This window comes from Cervus elaphus, chromosome 9, assembly GCF_910594005.1.
Source record: "Cervus elaphus chromosome 9, mCerEla1.1, whole genome shotgun sequence".
Taxonomy (NCBI): Eukaryota; Metazoa; Chordata; class Mammalia; order Artiodactyla; family Cervidae; genus Cervus; species Cervus elaphus.
The window spans coordinates 89,531,854-89,559,601 of record NC_057823.1 but is presented as its reverse complement, the minus strand read 5'-3'; the positions used below and the strand labels follow the sequence as shown (position 1 = coordinate 89,559,601).

The 27,748-nt window shown below is 39.6% G+C and overlaps 1 long non-coding RNA gene across 1 annotated transcript in view; it reads left to right on the top strand.

Annotated features, from left to right (window-relative positions):
• Positions 1-27,748, top strand: part of LOC122700595 — a 336,313-nt gene that overhangs the window by 58,034 nt on the left and 250,531 nt on the right. The window contains exon 3 of the long non-coding RNA XR_006342819.1: positions 6,859-6,914. This is a non-coding gene — a long non-coding RNA (uncharacterized LOC122700595). The remainder of the gene's footprint in view (positions 1-6,858; positions 6,915-27,748) is intronic.

The window sequence follows — 27,748 nt, the reverse complement described above, 5'->3', positions numbered from 1 at the left end:
CATCAAGACAGTATGGTACTGGCACAAAGACAGAAATATAGATCAATGGAACAGAATAGAAAGCCCAGAGATAAATCCACGAACTTATGGACACCTTATCTTTGACAAAGGAGGCAAGGATACACAATGGAAAAAAGACAACCTCTTTAACAAGTGGTGCTGGGAAAGCTGGTCAACCACTTGTAAAAGAATGAAACTAGAACACTTTCTAACACCATACACAAAAATAAACTCAAAATGGATTAAAGATCTAAATGTAAGACCAGAAACTATAAAACTCCTAGAGGAGAACATAGGCAAAACACTCTCCGACATAAATCACAGCAGGATCCTCTATGACCCACCTCCTAGAATATTGGAAATAAAAGCAAAACTAAACAAATGGGACCTAATGAAACTTAAAAGCTTTTGCACTACAAAGGAAACTATAAGTAAGGTGAAAAGACAGCCCTCAGATTGGGAGAAAATAATAGCAAATGAAGAAACAGACAAAGGATTAATCTCAAAAATATACAAGCAACTCTTGAAGCTCAATTCCAGAAAAATAAATGACCCAGTCAAAAAATGGGCTAAAGAACTAAACTTTTCTCCAAAGAAGACATACAGATGGCTAACAAACACCTGAAAAGATGCTCAACATCACTCATTATCAGAGAAATGCAAATCAAAACCACAATGAGGTACCATTACACGCCAGTCAGGATGGCTGCTATCCAAAAGTCTACAAGCAATAAATGCTGGAGAGGGTGTGGAGAAAAGGGAACCCTCTTACACTGTTGGTGGGAATGCAAACTAGTACAGCCGCTATGGAGAACAGTGTGGAGATTTCTTAAAAAACTGGAAATAGAACTGCCATATGACCCAGCAATCCCACTCCTGGGCATACACACTGAGGAAACCAGATCTGAAAGAGACACGTGCACCCCAATGTTCATCGCAGCACTGTTTATAATAGCCAGGACATGGAAGCAACCTAGATGCCCATCAGCAGATGAATGGATAAGGAAGCTGTGATACATATACACCATGGAATATTACTCAGCCATTAAAAAGAATTCATTTGAACCAGTTCTAATGAGATGGATGAAACTGGAGCCCATTATACAGAGTGAGGTAAGCCAGAAAGATAAAGAACATTACAGCATACTAACACATATATATGGAATTTAGAAAGATGGTAACGATAACCCTATATGCAAAACAGAAAAAGAGACACAGAAATACAGAACAGACTTTTGAACTCTGTGGGAGAAGGTGAGGGTGGGATGTTTCGAAAGAACAGCATGTATACTATCTATGGTGAAACAGATCACCAGCCCAGGTGGGATGCATGAGACAAGTGCTCGGGGCTGGTGCACTGGGAAGACCCAGAGGAATCGGGTGGAGAGGGAGGTGGGAGGGGGGATCGGGATGGGGAATACGTGTAAATCTATTGCTGATTCATGTCAATGTATGACAAAACCCACTGAAAAAATAAATAAATAAATTAAAAATTAAAAAAAAAATTTTTTTTTTCTCTTCAGCTTGAATGACTTCTACTACTCTGTCTTCCAATTTACTCTTCCATTCCTCTGCATCACCTAAATTTCTGTTGATTCATTTTGTGTAGTTTTTATTTAAGTTATAGTATTCTTCAGTTCTGTTTGAGTCTTCTTTATATTTTCTAACTCTTTGTTAAACTCCTCACTGTGGTGATCCATTCTTGTCCTTAGCATCTTTAGGATGCTAGGATCCTAGCATCCAAGCATCTGAACATGCTTGTTCACTGAGCATCTTTGTAGTCATTACCTTGAACTCATTTTTGGGTAGGTTGCTTATCTCTACTTTGTTTAGTTGATCTTCGAAGATTTGGTCTTGTTCCTTCATTTGGAACATTTTTTTTTTTTAATTTTTTTATTAGTTGGAGGCTAATTACTTCACAGCATTTCAGTGGGTTTTGTCATACAGTGACATGAATCAGCCATAGATTTACACGTATTCCCCATCCCGATCCCCCCTCCCACCTCCCTCTCCACCCGATTCCTCTGGGTCTTCCCAGTGCACCAGCCCCGAGCACTTGTCTCATGCATCCCACCTGGGCTGGTGATCTGTTTCACCATAGATAGTATACATGCTGTTCTTTCGAAACATCCCACCCTCACCTTCTCCCACAGAGTTCAAAAGTCTGTTCTGTATTTCTGTGTCTCTTTTTCTGTTTTGCATATAGGGTTATCGTTACCATCTTTCTAAATTCCATATATATGTGTTAGTATGCTGTAATGTTCTTTATCTTTCTGGCTTACCTCACTCTGTATAATGGGCTCCAGTTTCATCCATCTCATTAGGACTGATTCAAATGAATTCTTTTTAATGGCTGAGTAATATTCCATGGTGTATATGTACCACAGCTTCCTTATCCATTCATCTGCTGATGGGCATCTAGGTTGCTTCCATGTCCTGGCTATTATAAACAGTGCTGCAATGAACATTGGGGTGCACGTGTCTCTTTCAGATCTGGTTTCCTCAGTGTGTATGCCCAGGAGTGGGATTGCTGGGTCATATGGCAGTTCTATTTCCAGTTTTTTAAGAAATCTCCACACTGTTTTCCATAGCGGCTGTACTAGTTTGCATTCCCACCTACAGTGTAAGAGGGTTCCCTTTTCTCCACACCCTCTCCAGCATTTATTGCTTGTAGACTTTTGGATAGCAGCCATCCTGACTGGCGTGTAATGGCACCTCATTGTGGTTTTGATTTGCATTTCTCTGATAATGAGTGATGTTGAGCATCTTTTCATGTGTTTGTTAGCCATCTGTATGTCTTCTTTGGAGAAATGTCTGTTTAGTTCTCTGGCCTATTTTTTGATTGGGTCATTTATTTTTCTGGAATTGAGCTTCAAGAGTTGCTTGTATATTTTTGAGATTAATCCTTTGTCTGTTTCTTCATTTGCTATTATTTTCTCCCAATCTGAGGGCTGTCTTTTCACCTTACTTATAGTTTCCTTTGTAGTGCAAAAGCTTTTAAGTTTCATTAGATCCCATTTATTTAGTTTTGTTTTTATTTCCAATATATGGGAGGTGGGTCATAGAGGATCTTGCTGTGATTTATGTCGGAGAGTGTTTTGCCTATGTTCTCCTCTAGGAGTTTTATCGTTTCTGGTCTGACATTTTGATCTTTAATCCATTTTGAGTTTATTTTTGTGTATGTTGTTAGAAAGTGTTCTAGTTTCATTCTTTTACAAGTGGTTGACCAGCTTTCCCAGCACCACTTGTTAAAGAGGTTGTCTTTTTTCCATTGTGTATCCTTGCCTCCTTTGTCAAAGATAAGGTGTCCATAGGTTCATGGATTTATCTCTGGGCTTTCTATCCTATTCCATTGGTCTATATTTCTGTCTTCGTGCCAGTACCATACTGTCTTGATGACTGTGGCTTTGTAGTAGAGTCTGAAGTCAGGCAGGTTGATTCCTCCAGTTCCATTTGGAACATATTTCTCTGTCTCCTCATTTTGGCCTAAATGTCTGTCTGTTTCTGTGCATTAGGTAGGTCAGTTGTACTTGCTGATGTTGGAGATGTGGCTTTCTGTAGCAGATGTTCTATGGGGATCAGAAGCACAATCTTATGCTCTAAGAGGGGCCCTTACGTGGACTGTGCAGGTACTTCTGTTGGTGCAGGGCCAGCTGCTGAGGGCTGCTGGCAGGCAGGGCTGGCTCCTGGCTCCACCGGCTTCCGGGCCCTGCCTCTCACAGTGGCTGCTGACCCCTTGGATGGCACCACCTCCTGGCATGACTGGCTGCACAACCTCTAGAGGTGGGGCCGGCCAGCCCATGTCTGGTGCCAGCCCTATGACTTAGATTTTAAAAGTCACAATGGTCTCTGTGTAATTCATAGCCTGTAATTTTGAGGGCTTGGGTGGGCAAGAATGAAAGCAGAAGGTTCAGTTAGAAGGCTTTGTATTATTTTATGCAGAAGACGTATGAGGACTGGATAGAGTATTAACAGTATGAGTGAAAAGAGAAAGTAAAAATAGATGAGAGGCTGTCCCCATTTTCCAGATAAGTAAATGGAGGCTTAGAGAATTTAACCAATTCTTGTAGCAAGTGGTAAACTGGTGTTCTATTCTACATCTAACTTCACAGGTCAACTTCAGCCAAATGCCATATAGATTTGTCACATTTAAAATTAATGAAGTTCAAATAAATGAGGTTTTACTGTAATTTAGGTAGATTAGGCTAAATTAAGAGATGTTAGCCTTGGCCCTATTTTTAGACATTTTCATTGATCATACCTGTTCATTGTCTTCATGTAGAAAATATTTAAAACATAATAAATTGGATGAAATTTGAATTATATCACCATTTTTACATGATTTTAATAGAAAATAAGGAAATCACTGCAGATATAAAACCCCTAGCCTCATTCAAACATTCTGTAAAATACTGATGAACAAAACCTAAGAGTCAATCCGAGAAAGTTTGCTATTATCATTTTTGGGAATTGATAAATGATCAATGATATTTCTAAGGTGTTTTTTTTTTTTTTCCTGCCTTAGGTTCAATTAAGATGAAAGTGAGTAATGGAGGCAATTATTTTGGGAGTAATTTAAAAGCAAATCTAAGTGGTGCATACTTTGTATTGAAAAGTAGACGTTACTAGAACTAATCATTGTGATACCTTAACAAGGGAGAATATCCATTGATTAGATCTTTCTTCCTTTGGGCAATGAAAGGACACTCTTTGGTTCTATTCTTGCAGTAGTACTTAAAAAAAGTTTATTGGGGAAGAAATTGACTCCTTTATCATCAACTTCATAGAATCCTTTTCATACTTTTCCCCACTATATTTCTGTCGTCTGTGATCTCTGAGCTACCAACAAGGTGATTCACTTGTAGCTCTAAAACCTCTCTGTTTCTCAATTTATAGGAACCTCTCTGTTCCTCTATTCCACATAATCGAGATCTTCAAAGTAAGCATCTTTCAAAGAGTGACAAGCAAAATACAGCTGCAGGATAAGTAACTCCCTTTTAAGCAGCTTTGCCTGCTGTCATTGTTGACTGCTGGAGGTGGTGATCCATGTCAGTCACTGAAATGACACCTTGGCAAGACTGCAATCTGCTCCTGGAGTTTCTGTGGATGGGAGCACTTTTAGATGATGAGCTTTGCACATATTCCAAGTACCACACATAGTGCCTGGAACATAGTAGTACCTAGTAAATATTTATTAATAATAATTATCAAATCATATTTTGAAAGCTTTCCTAACACAGGGTAGGCAAATCTGTTGCAGAATGAAGCAATGCAGGAATTTCCTTGTCAATCCTGGATAAAGTTTATTAATACTAGAATAAATAACTCTTCAAGCAGGATGAGACTTTTAGCAGGACTCAATGGATTGATATAAACTTATTTTTTAAGCCATCAAACTAAGAAGAGGTTAAGACTAACGTTTACTTATTAAGATAATTTCCTAATCATTCTTATAAGAACTTAATGAGTGACAAACTGACGCTGGATATAAATTTATGATTTCCCAAAATAACATTTGATTGGTTTGAGTGATGTCTTACATCAAGTAATCATAGTTAATTTTTGCTTCTGGAGAGATTTGACTTTACCAGTCTATCATGTCATCAGATGTATTTCAAGAATGATTTCTTTGTCTGTTGATACAAAGTTAAAGAATTCCTATGGAGATTCTTAAATCTATAACTTGTATTTTTATCAGGGCAGAGGGAACAAATTCAGCTTAGTGGCAGAAAGACTATATCTTCTGAAATATACTGCAAATACATAAAGAATGATTTTACACTAAAATATTTTAAGTCATATAAATTAAGGGCAAAGTTAGGATTTTTCCCATATATGAATTTTGGTGCAAAAAGCAACGGGTCACTTATTTTAAGATTAAATAAGGGTCAATAAATGCTGTGATCTCAGTTCTATTGTGAATATCAGCAGTTACAGCAATGAGAGAATAGGAGTTTTAAATGAAATACACTGCTAAAGCCAGTGTCAGTTATTTTTTTTTGTTATATTTATTTTTCTTGTTATGCTTATTTATTTAACTTTTAATATCTGTAATTAAGACTGATTTTGATTTTAACTCACAAAATGATCCAGTCTAAAAGAGATTTCAGAGAGTTAAAATAGGATATATATAAAATGGGGATCAAATTTTTACGTTTTATGTTTCCAGATTCTTTTCTGAAGGATAAATTTTGAATGATTTCTTCTTTTTTTGGTAATGGACCATGCACCCTAATAAACAAAGCCCTAGTGACATTAACAGCATAATCACAAGGCACAGTGAGAGTTGGGAATAGGCTAATCCATAATGTCTAGAAACAATAAAGCACATATGGAAATGGAGAGCTTCACCCGGGTGAGGAAAGGGTTTCATGTTATTTCAGCACTCGCTGCTGGGACTGATATGAGGAGTCTGGATCTGGCTGTCTATTGACCCAGGGTCCAGTTTTGCCACTGGACCAGCCACAGCACCATATTTTCATTATTAGAAGGTCTCTGCCCTTCTCCACAGCAGCAGTGGGTGCTTATTCTAAGAGCCACTCTGGTTCCCCAGTTTATCATCGTGCTTGAGATGTGGTATTGAGCCCAGTGATCTCGTTCTTAAACCCTGGCTGCACACTGGAAACATCTGTGAACTTCTGTAAACTACCTGTATCCTGGCCCCTCCTCTCTCTAGATATTCTGACTTAAGTGGTCTGGGTGGGGGCTCAGGCTTTGGGGTTTTGGGAAAGCTCCTTAGTTATTTCTAAGATGCAACTAGAGTTGGGAACCATGGATCGAATGAAAGTTTGGAGGAAGGAAGAAAACGTTTTGTGAAGCTGTCTTAGTTCCCATCCTCAATACTGTGTTTTCTCACAGGTCCCTCAGAGCCTCAGAAAACCTAGTGAAACCCGTCTCCAGTGAACCCAGTGAAGGTATTCATGGTTTTGACTCTTCCCTAAATTGGGCTTTGCTCATAGCTCAGTCGGTGAAGAAGCCGCCTGCAATGCAGAAGACCCGGGTTGGATCCCTGGGTCAGGAAAATCTGCTGGAGAAGGGATTGGCTACTCATTCCAGTATTCTCAGTCTTCCCTTGTGGCTCAGCTGGTAAAGAATCTGCCTGCAATGTGGGAGACCTCGGTTTGATCCCTGGGTTGGGAAGATCCCCTGGAGAAGGGAAAGGCTACCCACTCCAGTATTCTGGCCTGGAGAATCCCATGGACTGTATAGTCCATGGGGTTGCAATGAGCTGAACACGACTGAGCAACTTTCACTTTCACTTCACTTTAAATTGCTTTCTGGGTTCTCTTTGCCCAGAATCTTTCCTAGTTGGAAAACTCAAAAGAGAGGTCAGAGAAAGATAAGTAATCCTGATGATGCTTAACATCATGTTGGGACACATGGTAGAATGGATTCTTTTTAAAGGTAAGTGAATTGGGCAGAATGGATGGTAATGAACTGACATGCCAAAATGGATATATAACAAAATCAATCAAAGAAAACAATTTTATCCAATGCTTTTACAGTAAACAAGCATTGGTATAGAATTTGGGAAGTCTTAGTTTCAGGTACTGACTTTGTCATTACCTGCTGTGTGACATGTCCAATTTACCTACCCTCTCTGAGCTTTCTTTATCTATAACATAGAAACAATATTTGCTATAATTTGCTTACATGGTTGTTATGAAAATGAAATTAAGTTGCAAAAGTGAAATAACATCTTGTATTTTTAGATGTTACACAAATGTTATTACGATGGGTTAAACTACTTTAATATGTATTGATGTGAACATATTTTGTGGATCAATTTTTCAACAAGGGAATAATTCTGGGGAACAATGGTTATAAAAACTAATTAAATCAATGTGTCATAGTCTTCAACTAATCTGCTGGGTGGCAAGCTTATATAAAATGAAGAATGCATCATTTGTAAATCTGATATATTAACCTTACATAGGATATAATTGGTTATTGGTTGTGAAAAAAGTTCCATATCATTTTTCTCATACTTAAAGGGTTTTTTATCCCAACAGCTAATGAGCCCATGGTAACTGTTAAAAGGAAAACAAACAACCCTTTAAGAATATAAACAATTGTGATTCTGTTAGTCAAAGAAGAATTCTTAGTTTTGTCTTAAACTGTCGTGTCTCAGTCAATTTGGGCTGCTGTAACTAATTACCATAGGCGGGGTGGCATAAACTATGAACGTTTATTTCTCATAGTTCTGGAGACTGGGGTGTTCTAGATCGGATGTCAGCATTGTTGGGTTCTAGCGAGAGTCCTCTTCCAGATTGCAGACTGTCGATTTGTATCCTCAGTGCAGTCGAGAGAGGGCATATTAGTGCTGCGGCCTCTTCTTATAAAGGCACTAATACCATTCAGGAGGGTTCCGCTTTCATGACCTGTCTCCAAAAGACCCCACCTCCAAATACTATGACATTGGGAATCAGATTTCAAAAGCTGATTTAGGAGGGTTGCAAACGTTCAGTAAATAACGTGTGGCTCCCTGAAATGGAGTGACAGCTGATGCTGCTACCATTTACCAAGCCAATGCCGTGTGCAGGGCGCTGTGCTGTCTTTCACATACTTCATCTCGTTTAGCTCCCCTACCCCCCGCCAAATCTGTGTGAATTAAGTTCTATTATTATATGAGTTTTATTGCTGAAAAGCAAAACCGAGGGACACAGGGGCTGTCATTTTCCCTTTAAACCAAAGTCATCTGCCTCAGATCCCTTTGCCTTTAACGACCGAACTGTACTATCTTTCAGTAATCACTGTTATACTATCTTCCAGTAATCATGGTTTATTAGCAGGTTGATTTGGAGAGAGTTGGTGAAAGGTGCTTGGAAGCAGGTGGGGGTGAAGGATAGCTTGGAATTTCTTTCACATATAGTTTCCTTGGCTTAGGGCGTGGAGCTGCAGGTGAATGGTTTGGAGGGTGGGGCTGCACACTCCATACAGGTAAACTTATTCTCATAAATCTACTGTGGATGTCACTGCTTCCAGTGACAGTGTGTGACATCGTTGGGGCTTCAGTGCACTGGAGCTTTGAGAGTATCAGAAGGCAACATCTTAGGCTCAGACAGAAGCCCTCTTAGCAGCAACAGTGACAGTGGTCTCCTCAAGCCATAGGCCTGAGATGTATGTAACTCAGGGCTAGGAAGAATGTTATGGCTGGTTGCACTTGATCATCGGAATAGGAAACATTTCCTTGGAAGTTTCAAGGGGAAACCTGTGAGATATCTTGCATTCTCAAAGGGAGACAGATTCCAGTAAAACATAGGTGATTCCTATGAACGTGACCTCACAGTTCTTATAGGCTGGAGTGGCCTGAATAACAATAGAAGCAAGAATGATAATGATAAACTTATCAAATGCTCTTATAAATTCTGTTATTGTTCAGTCACTAAGTTGTGTCCAATTTTTTGCAACATTGACAATTAATCTCTAAAGCACTTAGATCTAGACAGCTAGGTATTACTAATATCCTCATTTTACTGATAAAGATCTTGGAGATAGATAATTTCCCCAAGATCACACACATTAATCAGTGCAGGTGAAATTAAATCAGATGTTTTTGATTCCAAAGCCCATATCATATACTTTATTTCTTTAAAAAATCTAGTTTAAGAGGGTATCATACATTTTTTGATTAGAACCACCATGAATATTGAAAGTGGTTGAAAGTCAGCCAGCCTGGTATGCTAAGAACATGAACACTAGTCTTGGAACTGTGAACATAATGGAACATAGCTGGTGCTTTTTGTTATCGCTCATAATTATTATCAGCTACCGATTTGGGTTTCTCTAGTGTCTCAGCTGGTAAAGATTCTGCCTGCAATGCAGGAGACCTGGGTTCGATCCCTGGGATGGGAAGATCCTCTAGAGAAGGGAAAGGCTACCCACTCCAGTATTCTGGCCTAGAAAATTCCATGGACTATGGGTCAAAAAGAGTCAGACATGACTGAGTGACTTTCACTTTTCATAGTTATATTATACTTTAACTGATCCCATGACCTGTAGAAACTGCTAGTCATTTAGGAACAAGTGAAATTAATTACCCTCTAAATGCAGATTAGGTCAAAAGTTCTTTGAGTAAAGGGATTTTGATTGTTTTACACTAGAAAGGCCAGCATTGATTGGTGATTCCAAACTACAGTCACACACTTGTGTTGATCTCGGATATCAAAAAACTGGTTCTCTAATCCTGCCAGAGGACACCTCAATGTAAGATTTATGTCTGGTTAGGAATATGAATGGATTCCATCTAACTATGAAGGAGAAGAATGTTGAAATATTGAGAGCCGTATAAATATAAGCACTGAGAATGATAATGGGGCAAAGGGATTCAATGACTGTTATTAGAATATTAAGTTATAATATACCTAGTGCACTACACTATATCATATTTCCAGGATACATGGGCCTGCCTGATTTATCAGTTTCAAAAACTCTTTCATCATGGGTGCACATGTGCACAGTCCTTTTGATTCCTCAACACAGACCAGGCCCAGCATTCTGGAACTCAGCATGAGGTCACCCATACCTGCCAGTTCTTCTCCAACCTTAAGATCTAGTTACTATTTAAACTCTTTGTTTATTCTCGTGACTTAGTCTGGCTCTGTCTGTTCTGGTCTCCAAATGCTGGTGTTTCCTTCTGTGGTGAAATCCTGGCTTGATGGTTTTTCCAGGAGTGGAGTTTCTTTTTCTGTACACCTTGAATTTGTTCCAAAACTCCAACCTGATGACTGAGAAATCACTCAAGTTTCTCTGTTGCTGACCATCTTCCTGTGCCACATCTGTGACCATCTTCAGCTCTTGAACGTTGCATGAAGGGACTGCTTGCTATTGCCGTGCTTCTCAAACCTCAGCTTTCAGCACAAATCATTTGATGAACTTTTGTAATTCGAAACTCTGGGATACACCTACGATAAATTTTGCGTTAGCCAGGCTAAGGAAGAGTCTAAAAATGTGCATATTTAGCAGTCCCTCTAGGTGGGACCCTGCAGGTGGGAAGAACATCACACCCAGGCAGAGAAACACTGCTCCATTTTCTGGTGCTGCGCCGGTGATGCCCAACATTGGACGTCCTGTTCCACCAGGTTTGGGTCACAGCTTGGGTCACTCTTCCCCAAGTTCTTGTAACTTTACCCTATTTCAGGTGGCCTTCAGACCTCATCTTAGATGCTGCCTCTCCTTGCTCCAGTAGACTGAGATGCCTCTTGTATGTACTATTGTACATTTTCTCTGTTTACTTCTTCAGATGAACTGTGAAGACTATGAACTCTGATGGGAGACTTATGTCACATTCACCTCTGAATACTCTAAGGTGGTGGACCAGGCATGCAGGAGGAGGACAAGAAATAGTTATGTAATAGTTAGGTTTAAATGGTTCTAGATTGTGTCTGGTGGCTCAGATGGTAAAGAATCTACCTGCAGTCCTGGAGACCCAGGTTCCATCCCTGGGTCAGGAAGATCCCTTGGAGAAGGGAATGGCTACCCACTCAAGTATTCTTCCCTGGAAAATTCCATGGACAGGGGTGCCCGGTAGGTTACAGTCCATGAAGTGTCGGATACGACTGAGTGACTAACACTTTCACTTTGGTCCTAGTCTCTATTCAGCTGAGTCACTTGAAGTCATATGTCTCTAAGATGTATGCGAACTGAGGTTAGTGTCTAGCCTGACCTATTCATTGCTAAGCTATGGCAGGGCTTCCAACACTGGTTCTCATGAGAGGATCAACCTCAAGTCAAAATATGAAACGAAGCCTGTGTGCTATCTTAAAATTAAAAAATACTCTAATTTTCAGTGCACATGACATATTATGCTCAGATAGTAAAGAGTCTGTCTGCATTGTGGGAGACCTGGGTTCAATCCCTGGATCAGGAAGAACCCCTGGAGAAGGAAATGGCAACCCACTCCAGTAGTCTTGCCTGGAAAATCCCATGGACGGAGGAGCTTGGCAGGTTATAGTCTATGGGATTGCACAGAGGCGGACACGACTGAACGACTTTCACTATGACATATTATGGAGATGGGGAAAGTGGGAGACTTTTGTTTTAATTCTTGAATGGACCTAGTGTTCTGAAATGATCGATAAATTTCAGAAAACAGTTTCCTAACAATTTTCTTCCTTTCTAATTGTAGTCTCTGGTTTCATGTAGTGAAACCTAAAATCTCAGAATCCATGCATACTACTAGTTCGTGCAAGGATTTTTGATATGATCATTTTTCCAGATGAGGGAAGTTGGGCTAAATATTTACTAGTGTCTACAGTGTGCAACAAAACAAAAAATCAGACTGGAGTCTATCACATGCTCAGGCCCACATGGCTACTTAGCTTTACATTTCAGCTAGGTCCCAGGTCTCCAGATCTCTCTGACAGTCCCTGCTCTGTCCAGAAATTTTTGTGCTGAAGTAGAATCATGGAGACCACACAATGTACTTGTCTGTTTCAGTCCTGCCCTAAAGTCAGCTTATTTCACTCTCTACTGGATTTTCGTGATTTCTTTATATAATGCATTTTTTCCCCTAAGGTCTCGTTTTATTTTAATATTTGGCCTGTTGAGTGTGTGTACTTCAGGGCTAATTATCTTATTACTTATTTAAGACACATATCTGGAATTGGCAATAAGGGAACATTTAAGTGGTGCTTAAGAAGGAAATGGAGGGCAGTTGAGAATGGCCATACTTATGCAGTTTGATGTTTTTTGGCTCATGTTTTATGAACATAGATTTTATGTTTTTGTATATATCCTTAAATATAATTAAACTATTGCCAACTGCTGATGATTTCCTCTAATGGAAAAAAGCCGAGGTTTGGGTAATATACATGGAGGATAGTCTGAAAATGAATAATATTTGACACTCGAGTGTTTTTCTACTCATTTTTTTTCCCCCCAGAAAATCTTTGCCGAGCATCTTTGTGTCTCAGGCACGGTGCTGAGCACTGGAGACATTTTTATTCATCTGAATAAAACCATGGAAGCCAACTTAGAATTTCATCTTTGAAAAAATGTTAGAGGTACAATATTGAACAATAGACAAGCTATTGAGAAGCTGTTTTTCATCCTACATTTCATTCCTCCCAGAAATCTGCTCTTGGTGGGGGCTTGATTTTTTTCTTAGGTTAATCTAAGGTATATTTTCTCTCAAACTGTCCTTGAAGGAATCCTCTTGGATTAGCTGGTATCTTTGTATGAAAATTGCATAGGGAGTTTGGCATGTCAACAGAGCTGTCATTATGTAAATGTTAGCTGATTGATTAAGGTAAAATGTTAGTTGCTAACGTAGTTTCTGATATACATAAACAGCCTTCCATATCCTCAACTTCTGCATCTGCAGAATCAACCAACCACAGATCAAAAATATTTGAAAAAAATTCAGAAAAGTTCCAAAAAGCAAAATGTGAATTTGCTGTGCACTGGCCACAGTATACACAGTATTTATATTTACTGACAACTATTTGCACAGTATTCACACTGTATTAGGTATTGTAAGTATTCTAGACGTGGTTTAAAGTGTATGGAGGATATGCATAGTTCAGTTCAGTTCAGTCATTCAGTCGTGTCTGACTCTTTACGACCCCATGAACCGCAGCACGCCAGGCCTCCCTGTCCATCACAAACTCCCGGAGTCCACCCAAACTCATGTCCATCGAGTCGGTGATGCCATCCAACCATCTCATCCTCTGTCGTCCCCTTTTCCTCCTGCCCTCAATCGTTCCCAGCATCAGGGTCTTTTCCAATGAGTCAGCTCTTAGCATCAGGTGGCCACAGAATTGGAGTTTCAGCTTCAGCATCAGTCCTTCCAATGAACACACAGGACTGATCTCCTTTATTTTTTTTCATTTATTTTTATTAGTTGGAGGCTAATTACTTTACAATATTGTAGTGGTTTTTGTCATACAGTGACATGAATCAGCCATGGAGTTACATGTATTCCCCATCCCAATCCCCCCTCCCACCTCCCTCTCTACCCGATCCCTCTGGGTCTTCCCAGTGCACCAGGCCCGAGCACTTGTCTCATGCACCCAACCTGGGCTTGTGATCTGTTTCACCCTAGATAATATACATGTTTCAATGCTGTTCTTGTGAAACATCCCACCCTCGCCTTCTCCCACAGAGTCCAAAAGTCTGTTCTGTACATCTGTGTCTCTTTTTCTGTTTTGCATATAGGGTTATCATTACCATCTTTCTAAATTCCATATATATGTGTTAGTATGCTGTAATGTTCTTTATCTTTCTGGCTTACCTCACTCTGTATAATGGGCTCCAGTTTCATCCATCTCATTAGAACTGGTTCAAATGAATTCTTTTTAATGGCTGAGTAATATTCCATGGTGTATATGTACCACAGCTTCCTTATCCATTTGTCTGCTGATGGGCATCTAGGTTGATTCCATGTCCTGGCTATTATAAACAGTGCTGCGATGAACATTGGGGTGCACGTGTCTCTTTCAGATCTGGTTTCCTCAGTGTGTATGCCCAGGAGTGGGATTGCTGGGTCATATGGCAGTTCTATTTCCAGTTTTTTAAGGAATCTCCACACTGTTCTCCATAGCGGCTGTACTAGTTTGCATTCCCACCAAGAGTGTAAGAGGGTTCCCTTTTCTCCACACCCTCTCCAGCATTTATTGCTTGTAGACTTTTGGATAGCAGCCATCCTGACTGGCGTGTAATGGCACCTCATTGTGGTTTTGATTTGCATTTCTCTGATAATGAGTGATGCTGAGCATCTTTTCATGTGTTTGTTAGCCATCTGTATGTCTTCTTTGGAGAAATGTCTGTTTAGTTCTTTAGCCCATTTTTTGATTGGATCATTTATTTTTCTGGAATTGAGCTGCAGGAGTTGCTTGTATACTTTTGAGATTAATCCTTTGTCTGTTTCTTCATTTGCTATTATTTTCTCCCAATCTGAGGGCTGTCTTTTCACCTTGCTTATATGAGTCAGCTCTTCGCATGAGGTGGTGAAAGTATTGGAGTTTCAGCTTCAACATCAGTCCTTCCAATGAACACGCAGGACTGATCTCCTTTAGGATTAACTGGTTGGATCTCCTTGCAGTCTAAGGGACTCTCAAGAGTCTTCTCCAACACCACAGCTCAAAAGCATCAATTCGTCCATCCACACATGACCACTGGAAAAACCACAGCTTTGACTAGACGGACCTTTGTTGGCAAAGTAATGTCTCTGCTTTTTAATATGCTGTCTAGGTTGGTCATAACTTTCCTTCCAAGGAGTAAGCGTCTTTAAATTTCATGGCTGCAATCACCATCTTCAGTGATTTTGGAGCCCAGAAAAATAAAGTCAGCCACTGTTTCCACTGTTTCCCCATCTATCTGCCATGAAGTGATGGGACTGGATGCCGTGATCTTAGTTTTCTGAATGTTAAGCTTTAAGCTAACTTTTTCACTCTCCTCTTTGACTTTCATCAAGAGCCTCTTTAGTTCTTCTTCACTTTCTGCCATAAGGGTGGTGTCATCTGCATATCTGAGGTTACTGATATTTCTCTTGGCAGTGTTGATTCCAGCTTGTGCTTCTTCCAGCCCAGCGTTTCTCATGATGTACTCTGCATATAAGTTAAATAAGCAGGGTGACAATATACAGCCTTGATGTACTCCTTCTCCTATTTGGAACCAGTCTGTTGCTCCATGTCCAGTTCTAACTATTGCTTCCTGACCTGCATACAGGTTTCTCAAGAGGCAGGTCAGGTGGTTTGGTATTCCCATCTCTTGAAGAATTTTCCACAGTTTGTTGTGATCCATACAGTCAAAGGCTTTGGGATAGTCAATAAAGCAGAAATAGACGTTTTTCTGGAACCGTCTTGCTTTTTCGATGATCCAGCGGATGTTGGCAATTTGATCTCTGGTTTTTTTGCCTTTTCTAAAACCAGCTTGAATATCTGGAAGTTCACGGTTCACATGTTGCTGAAGCCTGACTTGGAGAATTTTGAGCATTACTTTACTAGCGTGTGAGATGAGTGCAGTTGTGCGGTAGTTTGAGCATTCTTTGTCGTTGCCTTTCTTTGGGATTGGAATAAAACTGACCTTTTCCAGTTCGGTGGCTACTGTTGAGTTTTCCAAATTTGCTGGCATATTGAGTGCAGCACTAGGTTATATGTAAATGCTGTGTCATTTTATATAAGGGCCTTGAGTATCCCTGGATTTGGTAAGAGGGTTCCTAGAAGCAGTCCCCCTTGTATACTCAGGACAACTATGATCTAAGTAATGTTTTAGATAGAACACACTGGGAGTCAGGCTCTCAATACACTGGGAGCCAAGCCCTGCCTTTGACAAGCCACATTGTCTGGTCAGCTAAATAAAATTGAATTGTACCACTGAGGAAAAATCTCAGTAAGTATGAAAAAGATTTAATAAGAATTAGTACTCTTTTAGAGAGGAAGTCACACAGAAACCAATAAATGGTAAGGATAATTCTCTCTTGAAGCTAATACTCCTAAATGGTTACAGTAAGGATGTAATATTTCTGATGCTGCTAAACCTTCCAGAACTGTTGTGGATTAGTTCATTTTCTTAAAGATGGAAGCACAGAGTTTCAGGTATCCCCTACACAAAATAATAGAGAGCATATCTGAAATGCAAGCTAGTATCTAAAATCTAAAAGTTAAGGAAAGCACAGAGAACTTATATATTGATGAAGGTAAAAGAGCGGAAGTAGAGACCTGGAAAGTAGTACTCTTAAAGGGGTACACACATATATACACATACACCTTTTTTAGATAAGAGTGAGTGGTGGTTAAGTTTCATTCCTATCTATTAGCTTACTTGTCCACTGGACAGACTCAACAATTAGGTGAAACCTACTAAAGCCTAATGTCTTTTAAGGGGAACTCACCAGATTCCTCTGCTTAAAATATTATTAATTTTATTATATTTGTATTAAGATCTTCCTAAGTTCTTTGTCAAAATATAAATAGAACTGGGAAATGTTAGGGCATGCTAACTGTGTAACGTTTAGCTCAGAGACATTTTGCAGATTAATACAGTATTGCTCAACATAAAGGCAAAGTTATGGGATTTTAGAAATATAAGCAATTTTGGATGGGAACTGAGTGAGGATCAAGGGGTGATAGGAAGCTCCTGTAGATGAGATGTAGCCCTAAAGAAGGTACTAAGGGTTTTAGGGAGATGAGAATGGATGGACAGACTTGGGCAGATGAAGCTCATGGAGACACTGCTCTTCTCTGGTTGGCAGCCTGTACTATCATGAGCCCATCTTGGCAGTGCTATCCTGCACACTCTCCTACTTGTATTAAGCAGGACATATAAAATTGCAGAGGAAATCATCCTACCTTCCTTAAATAGCTGCTTTGAAGATTAATGAAGTAATGCTTAAAAATGCTGGGGATAAAAGGTTTAGTATAAATGTTTTTACACCCTGCCCAAAAGAACTCTCTTTTAAGACTGGTGTTTTAAAATAAATGTAAACACCTAATGTTGCTGATGCCTTCATCCCATTAGTAGGGAGTTACCACATTGGCAGCTGGGCAGAGAGTTAGTGTTTGATTCTCTCTAATGTTTTCCTTGCCTTTTCCCTGAGACATTTCCCACAGGGATGAGTCATGTCAGGTTGGGTCAGTGATTTCATGTAGATGTAAAGTCAGAGGGCAAGCATCTAATCCAGAGCCTCAGGCAGGGCTAGATCACAAACTGATGCTCAAAATCCCAGTGATTAAGAGCCAGCAAAGCAAATATTGGGCAGGAGGGGAAGCGGGTGACAGAGGATGAGATGGTTTGATGGCATCATCGACTCAATGGACTTGAGTTTGAGCAAACTCTGGGAGATGGTGAAGGATGGAGAAGCCTGATGTATTGCAGTCCATGGAATCGCAAAGAGTTGGACATGATTGAGCGATAGAACAACAAAGAAGCAGATACAGAAAGATCCATACATATATAAGTAGCTCTAGATAGAACTTGATTTTACTTTTGTATAAATATGAATTTGGTCTAACTCTGAAAACTATAAAATAATCATTCATGGTTTACTCTTGTTTTTGTTTCTGATGATACAAAGAAGTAAGGGACCAGTAGAGTGCTTAGGGCGTGAACATGTCACAGTCCTGCCCTGGTCAAGAGAAATAGCAGCAGAGAGACAGGAGCACTGCTTCTTGTGGCCACAGGAATAGGTCAGTGGATTCTAAGTTGGGAAAGACTTCCTGAGTGTCATCTGTAATTTCATTCTTGCCTTTTTTCTTTCTCCATGTCAGAGACCTATGCTTTATATAACTGCGTTCTCAAAGAGTGAAACCTGGATCAAATCATCAGTTTGCATCTTATTCTGCTGCATGGCTTGAGGGAACAGCAAGAGGAATTTCAAAGGGAGCAGCAACGTACTGGGGAAGGTATAACAGATGAGGAAACCTGTACCATCTTATTCTATTGGGACCCACTGAGTAGGAAAGAGGCCATGAAAGGGAAGAATGTGGGTCGGGGTGGGGGGACTCCATGTCTACAAAAGGGGAAAATAAAGGTTCAAATACTGTATGGGGAAAGAAATAGGGTCTCTAGACTTATGAGTTAGCAAATCTATTTCTTTTCTCCTCAGGGTGGATCTGTTTTCTTTAGCACTTGCATTTCTCCCTGCACATGTTGGACTTTGCATTTTAAAATAGAACACCTAGAAATAGTATCAGAGAAGAAAATGGCAACCTACTCTAGTATCCTTGCCTGGGAAATCCCACGGCCAGAGGAGCCTGGTGGACTGTATAGCCCATGGGCTTACAAAGAGTTGGATATGACTTAATGACTAAGCAGCACCAGAAATAATATATCTGTAAATTCTCCAGCAGGAAAGAAGGAAGTTTCTGTACCTGTTTTGCCTGTGAAGGATTCTAGATAATAAATATGTTGAAATATATGACTCATGATATACTGTAATTCCAAGCAGTTGGGCTTCAGAATAGGAAAAAGGATTTTTTCAGAGAATGAGAGAAGATAGGGAGGGAGGTTAAACTTGATAAAGGTCGTCTGATCCTGGGCTTATTTGGAGGAGGGAAAGGGGACCTCTAACTCACCCAGGAAACAGAACCAGAAGGCCAGAACCACCTTTCCTTTTGTTCTGGTCTGTCTGCAAGAACCTCTGCTTGCCCACAGAAGGAAACTTGACAACACTTCGGCCTATAAACACCAGCATACCAACTGTACTAAATCTCTGCCCAGCTATTTTGGGTAAGCTAGAGGAAAAATAGCAGACTGCTTAGGAGGAAGCTTGGGGGCCCGCCAAGGCCATGACGTACAGGTTTCCAAGCAAAGCTATGGCTGAATCAGAAAAAGCGTGTCTGAGTTGGGCTCAGATACAAGGCCTGTTCCTCTCAAATCTCTCAGCTTATCTCAGGAAGAAGAGGTATGGATTCCGAGTAACTCTCCACCTCGCAGAGGTCAGTCAACAGGCCATCAAACCATATTTTATTAAAGTTTCATGAAACCTAGAAGGGGATGTTAGTGGCAGGGGTCTGTGTATTTTTTTTTTTTTTCTTTTTACTCTGCCATTTGGCCACCAAACGGCTCATATACCCTTTTCAATGAAGCCAAAGATTCCCACTGGAGAAATAATTAAAACAACTGGCATTTTCCTAAAGCTGTCTAAAGTTTCAACAGCTCTAGTGAGTGGCTGTACAACAGTGGCGTTCACACTGCTGTTAGCTTGGAAAATTAAGAGACTTCGAAAAAAGTATTTTTCTCGTGTTAGGTTGTTCCCAGTTTCCGGACCTGACAGCTAGATGAGTGGTTTATTTTTCTTTTACCAAATGTGGATTGAATTGGTAACAAGGACATCTATTGGATGTTGAATAAAATAACTCAGAAAAAAAAGTCACCAGATTTCAAGCCCACATCTGAATAAATCTAGGGGCCTCTCTCTTCTTATTCTTGTTTTTCATAGGAAGGATCTAGGCTACATCTATTGAAATCTGTTAGCTTTTCAGAAAAGTAGTTTTCTGTCCTAAATGGTCGGATAAATATTGGACATAATTTTTAAAAATGCATGTTTTGAATACAAGCATTTTAGGAATGTGCTTCTTCTTTGTCCAGGAAACATCTCACCCAAGGCTCAGTAAGTTCAAAGCAGTTTAGGAATGATGAGAATACTCATCTTGAAATCATACTGCTAACATTTGAATGTGTGAAATTTCCTCATAAAGAAGAGCCATATTTTTAAAACCAATTATATTAGTCAGCTTGGGCTGCCATAGCAAACAGCATAAATTAGATGGCTTAAACAACAGAAATGAATTTCTCACAGTTTTGGAGGCTGGGAAGTCCAAGACCAAGGTGCCAGCCAATTCAGTTCCCATTAAGAGCTCTCCTCCTGGCTCGCAGACAGCTACCTTCTCCCTGTGTCCTCACATGGTAGAAAGAGAGTGATCTCTGGTATATTTTCTTATTTCATAAAGACACCAGTTCTGTGAAATCAGGGTTCCACACTTATAGCCTCCTTTAACCTCAGTCACCCCTTAAATGTTCTATCTTCAGTACAGTCACTTGGGGATTAGTGCTTCAACATAGGCATTTTGGGAAGGATACATCAGCCCATGGCATTTCTGGGTAGTGTGAAACCTTTTGATAATGTAAACCTTGATTCAAGAAACAGATCATTCAAGGATCTGTTCAAGAGTCATTCAACAGATCATTACTTCATTTTACTGACGTAAAAATCTTCATAGTTTTGCTATTTCTTTTCTGGGAAAGAGACATATAAAAGGATACCTTCTTCTTTCATACTGAGAATGTATTTTAAGTTCAAAATGGGATATAAAGTCAAGTCATCATTTTCAGAACTTATTTGAACTCCACATTCAGTTTGATTTAGTTAAAGAAAGAGAGGGAGGGAGACAGAGAGTTGGAAGAAGGATGAAGTGGGCAGAGAGGGAAGAGTAAAATAAATGGAGACAAAAACGGTCTCAGAGAAGGACAGATGTTCTGAAGGGAGAATGAAAGACCATGTGGAAGTGTAGGTAATAGAGGTTCACGGAAGGATGGGTCAGTGAGGGGTAAGGTTGGAAGATGAGCCTGTTACTGTCTAGTTTAGGGGTTAGTAGAGGCTCTGATCTCAAGTACCTGGGTTCAAAACCTTCATCGTATCACCAGTTATTCAGTTTGGCCTTGAGCAGATTACTTCATCTCTCTGAACTCAGCTTCATAATCACATGCTTTCCTCATTATATTATTTACTGTTCCTGAGGTAAGGGTTAAATGAGACAATGCTGCTGCTAGGCCTAACAAATAATAGCTCAATAAAAGTTATCTATTATTAATACCAACTGTGTCCCTTTGGTGTATGATCTGTGGCCGTTGTTGATGACTCCTTACAATGGGATCTCACTCAGGTTGTTTTGTTTTGTATCCTGGAATCTGTTCCCCATGCTGGTTATAGACTCTGAGTTATCTTGCATATGATTTTACAGCAGGCATCTTGATTAAATGTGGAGTTCCCATACAGTCTCCCCCCACTGTGGATTATAGGTATTAAAGATGGTACCCTTGATGGCAAACCTCTTATTGAGGCTCATTATAGCTGAGGCTCAATAAAGATCTCTTAATGAATAAATACCACTTGATACATCCATTCATATATTTAAGAGAATGATTTGGATTTGAAGTAATTTGAATACTTGTGTTAAACCCAATTTGAGAAAATTACAAATTTTCTTAATCCTAAATTTTTTCTTTATTAAAGGGATATGCAAGACGTTTGTGGAATCTGATTCACCACGTGAATGGAAGCTCTAAAGGTGTTCTTGTTTATCTTCCTTTCTTGCCTTTTTTTGATCCCAAATTCCTGTGCTTGCAGAGAGGCAGTTCCTTTGGGGACTTTAATTTTGTGACCAGAAGCAGAAAGTATCAGTGACCTGCTTTGAGAAATTTGCAGTTCTGTTTAACCGATGATGCAGCTGGGAAGAGGTTCAGCTAAGGCAGATCTGAAAGGGGCCTGTTACTCAGCTGGGTTTTCCTGAGGCAGCAGTCCTATTTAATGTGGCTCGGCAGGTGTTGTAGAGTTTGTGAAAGGCATATGTGTAAACTGAGGCATGACCCAAAGAACCCTGGTTTTCATTTGCATCATTCCTTCTTTCTGTTCTCATTTTTATTTTCCCATATTTCCTCTTTCCCTTGCCTTCTCTTTTCCTGCTTCCTGCCACATTTCAAATAACATGACCTGTTTGGATTAGAACATGAGTTCTAAGAAGAGATTCATCACACAGGTCATGGAGAGAAAGTATGCAGGGGAACAGAGCAGTGAAAAGAAAGCAATTCAAGTACATAAGAAGCTGTGCTTCCCGTTACTTTCTGCCTCTTTTGAGGACTTTTACAGGAGATACTTTGTCTTTTCATTTTACACAGTGAGCTCCTTTCTCTTCGACTTTTAAATTCTCTCCCTCCCTCTGCTATAGGCCATGCTGAAGATTGCATATTCATATATACTATTACCACGTCTGCATGGATGAATGTACTCCAAACCTGTTGTCTGAGATACTACATCAAGAATCTCATCTGAATCTTATCTGGGGGCGCTGAGAGGGTGGCAGGATGGGGAATTTGGGAGGGTATACTTTGCAGAAGTTACAGGAGGGCAGGGAAGAGAGTTTGGATTACAGAGCACAGTAGTTCCCTTGAGAACCATGTATCCTCATTATGCTTATTTGCACAAAGCTTTAGTTTCTCCCTTTCTGCTTTTCTCATTTTCTGAAGCCAGTCTGCTCCTAGGATCGGCCTAACTGAGGATTTCTGGGTTATAGTTCTAGGCTTGTGTGTTTCTTGCCAGGAGCGCCTCCCTAGACTGACTTGGCAGCTCCACGTGCAAGGATGTGGCTGGCACACTCTCTCCTATTAGTATCCGGTTCAATTAGTGTTGCCTGACAGGCTGAGGGAGTGTCTACAGCCTTGTGGGGGAGTGACAGCAGAAACCTGCTTTTTGTCTGGTGACCCTCCAGGGACTTCTCCATCAGGATTTGAATCTGGGGTGCACAACCCGCTGCATCTCATTCTCTGCTAATTTGCATCTTAAGCGAAGCATCTTACTTTCTAGTCATCCATATTTATGATCTATCATAGTACATGGGTGACTCCTTTCAGTGCAATTTTCCAATGCCATTAGTCTCTGGATTCCAAATTAGGGCCACCCTGATAAATAGGCAAATAGTTTAGCAGACTTTCAAACAGGGATTAGATAAACAGGGGTAAAGAACAATAAAATAATACTTGTAGCACAGCCAATTTAGAGAAAGAGTGCATTTTATGTCAACATCTGATCACCTTAAATGGCATATTGCATATAATAGAAGTCATAAATGTGCCTTAATATTTATATAGTATTTAAAAATGTACCATGCATTTTCACATGTATTTTTTAACTGTGTTTCCCTCTTAAAATCTGTGAAATCTGGCAGGATGGGAATGCAGATGAGAGAACTATCAAGGAGATAAAAGACGTCAAAAGTTTCAGAACAGACCTTGACCTTAGCCTTCTATGTCCTAGTCTTGTTGTCTTGTCACTGTGACATATTGTTTGATAGAATAATTTTAGACTGGATAAATGTTTAGAAAATTCTGTTCAATCTAACGACAATTGAACCTCTGCATATGGTATTGTGTTAGATTTCATGTACAAAGATGAATAAGAATCCAGCCTTCATATTTCTCCTACTTACTAATTTCTGCCACTAATATTCAAACCCAGAAATTAGTCTGGGACTTTATGGTCTGGATATTCAATTTAGCATCATCTATCTACAGCAGGATTCCGAGATGGAGCTAGCTTTCATGCTAGAACCGGGGTTTGTGTTTTCTGCTAAACCATGAAGAACTTGCATCCTCGTACATGCCTCCTGTTTTTAGATTAATAGGGACAGCTCTTTGCATGTATTCATGAAAATGAATCCTGAGGAAGCCTGGATAACAGTTGAGTCATCTTGATGTCCTGTGACAAGTGTGTTAGTATCCACTTAATGTGGTAACTTAGTCTTGCTCTTACTAGAAAAGTGTGGTTCTGGTGGGAAAGGAGAGTGGATGTGAGAGAGAGTTTGGAAGGAGGGCTAGAGGTTGAAGAAATCTATGGTTTAGAGTGATCTTAAGAGATACTGTGTGATTCTTGATCATCCCTTATTGGAAGGTTCTTCTCTACCTTAAAAAATACATTCTTAACTTGTGGTGACCATCTGATTTTTCTCCTTTCTTGTTTGGATTTTAGGTCTATGGTTCTAATGCCATTTCTAACCCTCAGTTGCTTCTTGTTAGCATAACATGCTAATTTTTTCCCTCCTGCTTTTTTCTTACTGTCTCAAAGGTACAAAGGACCTAATTGCAAAAACAGGTGCCAGTGTTTTCTCATATTTTTTTTTTCACCTCCACATAATAGCAGAGAGAAATGACCAAATCGTCTTTCTAAACATTACCCTTTTCTTTAGACTTAAAAGTTTCCTATCTGGTAAGTTTTCTTTTCTCTATTTCACTGTTCTTATTCTTGCAGTAAGCTCCTAAATACGGACACTACTAGATTCACTTCTCTCTATATGCTATTTGTATTCTTACTGGATATTTTATTTGTAACTATGGATTGAATAATCATCTATATGACAGTGATGTATAGATCAGTAGAACCTACTATATCACTTTAGATAGATGATTCACAACTTCCTCTGAGATACCATATTTCTAAAAATAGAACTACATTTGTTGTTGTTCAGTTGCTCAGTCGTCTCTGACTCTTTGCGACCCCATGGACTGCAGCATGCCAGGCTTCCCTGTCCTTCACCATCTCCCAGAGTTTGCTCAAACTCATGTCCATTGTTGGTGATGCCATCCAACCATCTCATCCTCTGGCATCTCCTTCCATGACCCAGTGATCACATTTGCGGATATATATCCAAAAAATCCAAACCCATTAATTTGAAAAGATGTATGCACCCCAGTGTTCATAGTGTCATTGTTTACAATTACTAAGATATGGAAGCAACCAAATTGTCCATCAACAGATGAATAAAGGTGTGGTATGTATATGCAGTGGAATATTACTCAGCCATAAAAATAACTTAGATTTTGCCATTTGCAGCAACATGGATGGACTTGCAGGGCATTAGGCTAAGTTAGATTAAGTCAGAAAAAGACAAATGCTGTATGATACTGTTTACATGAGGAATCTAAAAAGAACAATGAGCTAGTGAAGGCAACAAAAAAGAAGCAGACTCCCAGATATAGAGAACAAACTAGTGGTTATCAGAGGGGAGATGGGTAGGATAAGGGTGGGGGAATGGGAAGCATGAAGAATTGGATGTAAGATAGGCTCAAGGCTGTATTGTACATAATGGGGAATATAGCCAGTATTTTGTAATAAGTGTAAATGGAGTAACCTTTAAAAGTTGTATAAAAATTTAAAAAACATTTTAGTGAAAATGAAAATCGCTCAGTTGTGTCTGACTCTTTGTGACCCCATGGATTATAGCCCTCCATGCTCCTCTGTCCATGGAATTCTCCAGGCCAGAATACTGAAGTGGATAGCTGTTCCCTTCTTCGGGGGATCTTCCCAACCCAGCGATTGAACCCAGGTCTCCCACATTGCAGGTGGATTCTTTACCAGCTGAGCCACCAGGGAAGCCCTCCTTGCCAAAAAAAAAAAAAAAAATTAATAAAATGTTAAAAAAAGAAAAAAATAGTCCCTCAACTCCCATCTTAAAAAAAAAAAAAATCAAAACAGCAAAGTAAAAAAATGTGTCTCCTGACCAAAACCTTTTTGTGTTCCTATATTTTCTATCTTGGTTAATGTTATCACATCTACTCCAAATTAGAAAGGAGATAACTTTGAGTCACTTGACTCCTCTCTCATACTCTAAATGCATTTATTTACTAAGTCTAATCTGGTTCTTAGGTGTCTTTCAAAGCCCCAGTCACCATTCCCATTTTATCATCCTCTGCTGGGCCTTCATCACTTTTCCCTATTGCAATGGCTTTCTAACTTTCCCATAATTTAGTTGTAAATTTTTGTGTGAATATGAATTTCTTTTAAAAAATATAGAGCTCTTGTGAAAATATCTTCTATTCCCTGTACCAATCAGGACAGCTCCATAACGGTAGGGAACTCTATAAATATTTGTGCTTTTTTTTTTTAAATCATAGTTCAGTTTCATCTGAATCAAGATGGCCTAGAGGCACGCTGGGCTTTTCCAGGAAGAATTCTGATTGAATTCTGTCTTCTGTTGTGGAAATCTCTTGACAGAGACCAGATTATTCAGGCTGGACCTGCTCAGGCTTCTTCAGCATGGTGGGGAAAGGCTTGTTTCCTGGGCATTTCCAACTGATAGGTAGCACTAACTTTTTGGATTGTGCTGTAATATTAGGCAGGTAGCAAGCTGCATAATGGATATCCTCTATTTCTATGTGAAATCTTTTCTGATATTTAAATACTTACATATCTTGGTATTTACATATTCACATCAAGTTGCATTTTGAGTATGCAATGCATTGTGGATTTGTGAGGTATCAATATGCAAATGTAATCTACTTTGTACTGAGGTAAAATGTTTCTTGCCACTACTGAGAGAATATGAGTGTCCATGTAATAATAGGTGGCTGCAGTAAGTTTAAGAACAGTAGCTTCTTTTACAGGTGGGTCAGTTTCTTAAGTGAACATGTGGGGCAAAAATTGCAGAGTCAGTGTAACACTAAATTTCCATTAAGAAGTTGTTATATGGGAGACGGACATAATTTATGGTTTCACTGAGTCCAGAATATGCACGTTTTCATGACAGTGTTGGGAAAAATTGCTCATTCCTTGGCTGAGAACAGAAGACTAATTTTTGTTTATAGGACTTGCTAACAGGAAAACACATATAGTTAATCTCTGACTCATACACAGCATGGTGGGATGCTCAGATTATGAGAGACATACATAAACGGTTATGACAGAGGGGACATGTCGCCATGTGTCCCATTTTTAGTACCCTAGTTTACCCTGTATCCTCACTGAGTTAAAAAGTGAGGAAAATTACCTGCTCTCTTTATTTTTTTAAACTGAGTGCATGTAATTAATTTTCCATAAGTTAAATGATTTTAGTTTCCATTGAATATCCAAGCATTTATGCATAGAATAGATTTTAGACATCCTGATAACTTTTACATGAAGTAATTAAGTGCTATCACTGCTTGATTTGTGTTCAGAACACTTCTAACACCTGAAACAACTTTTAAGTTTTCTTCATTAGCAATGTCGTAAGATGAGATATAAAATTTTAGATTCTCCCCCAAATTAAAGATTATATGGTCTTTATTACCATTTTTTTAAAAAATAAAGAGCACTGTATTATACTACCCTGTCAGGACCTTGGCCTGTCAGGACCTGAAGCGAAAGTGCTCAGTCGTGTCTGACTCTTTGTGACCCCATATATTATATGGTCAATGGAATTCTCAAGGCCAGAATACTGGAGTGGGTAGCTTTCCTTTCTCCAGTGGATCTTCCCAACCCGGGAACTGAACCTGGGTCTCCTGCATCGCAGGCAGATTCTTTATCAACAGAGCCATAAGTGAAGCCCAAGAATACTAGAGTGGGCAGCCTATCCTTTCTTTAGCGGATCTTCCCAACCCAGGAATCGAACTTGGGTCTCCTGCATTGGAGGCGGATTCTTTACCAGCTGAGCTACCAGGGAAGCCCACATTAACTGAGACATATGATGTTGTACTCTGAAATTTTTTAGCCTCATCAACTTTGAAAAGGAATAATTACTGAATTTACTTTTATTATGCAGTCCAATTTCTTCTGGAA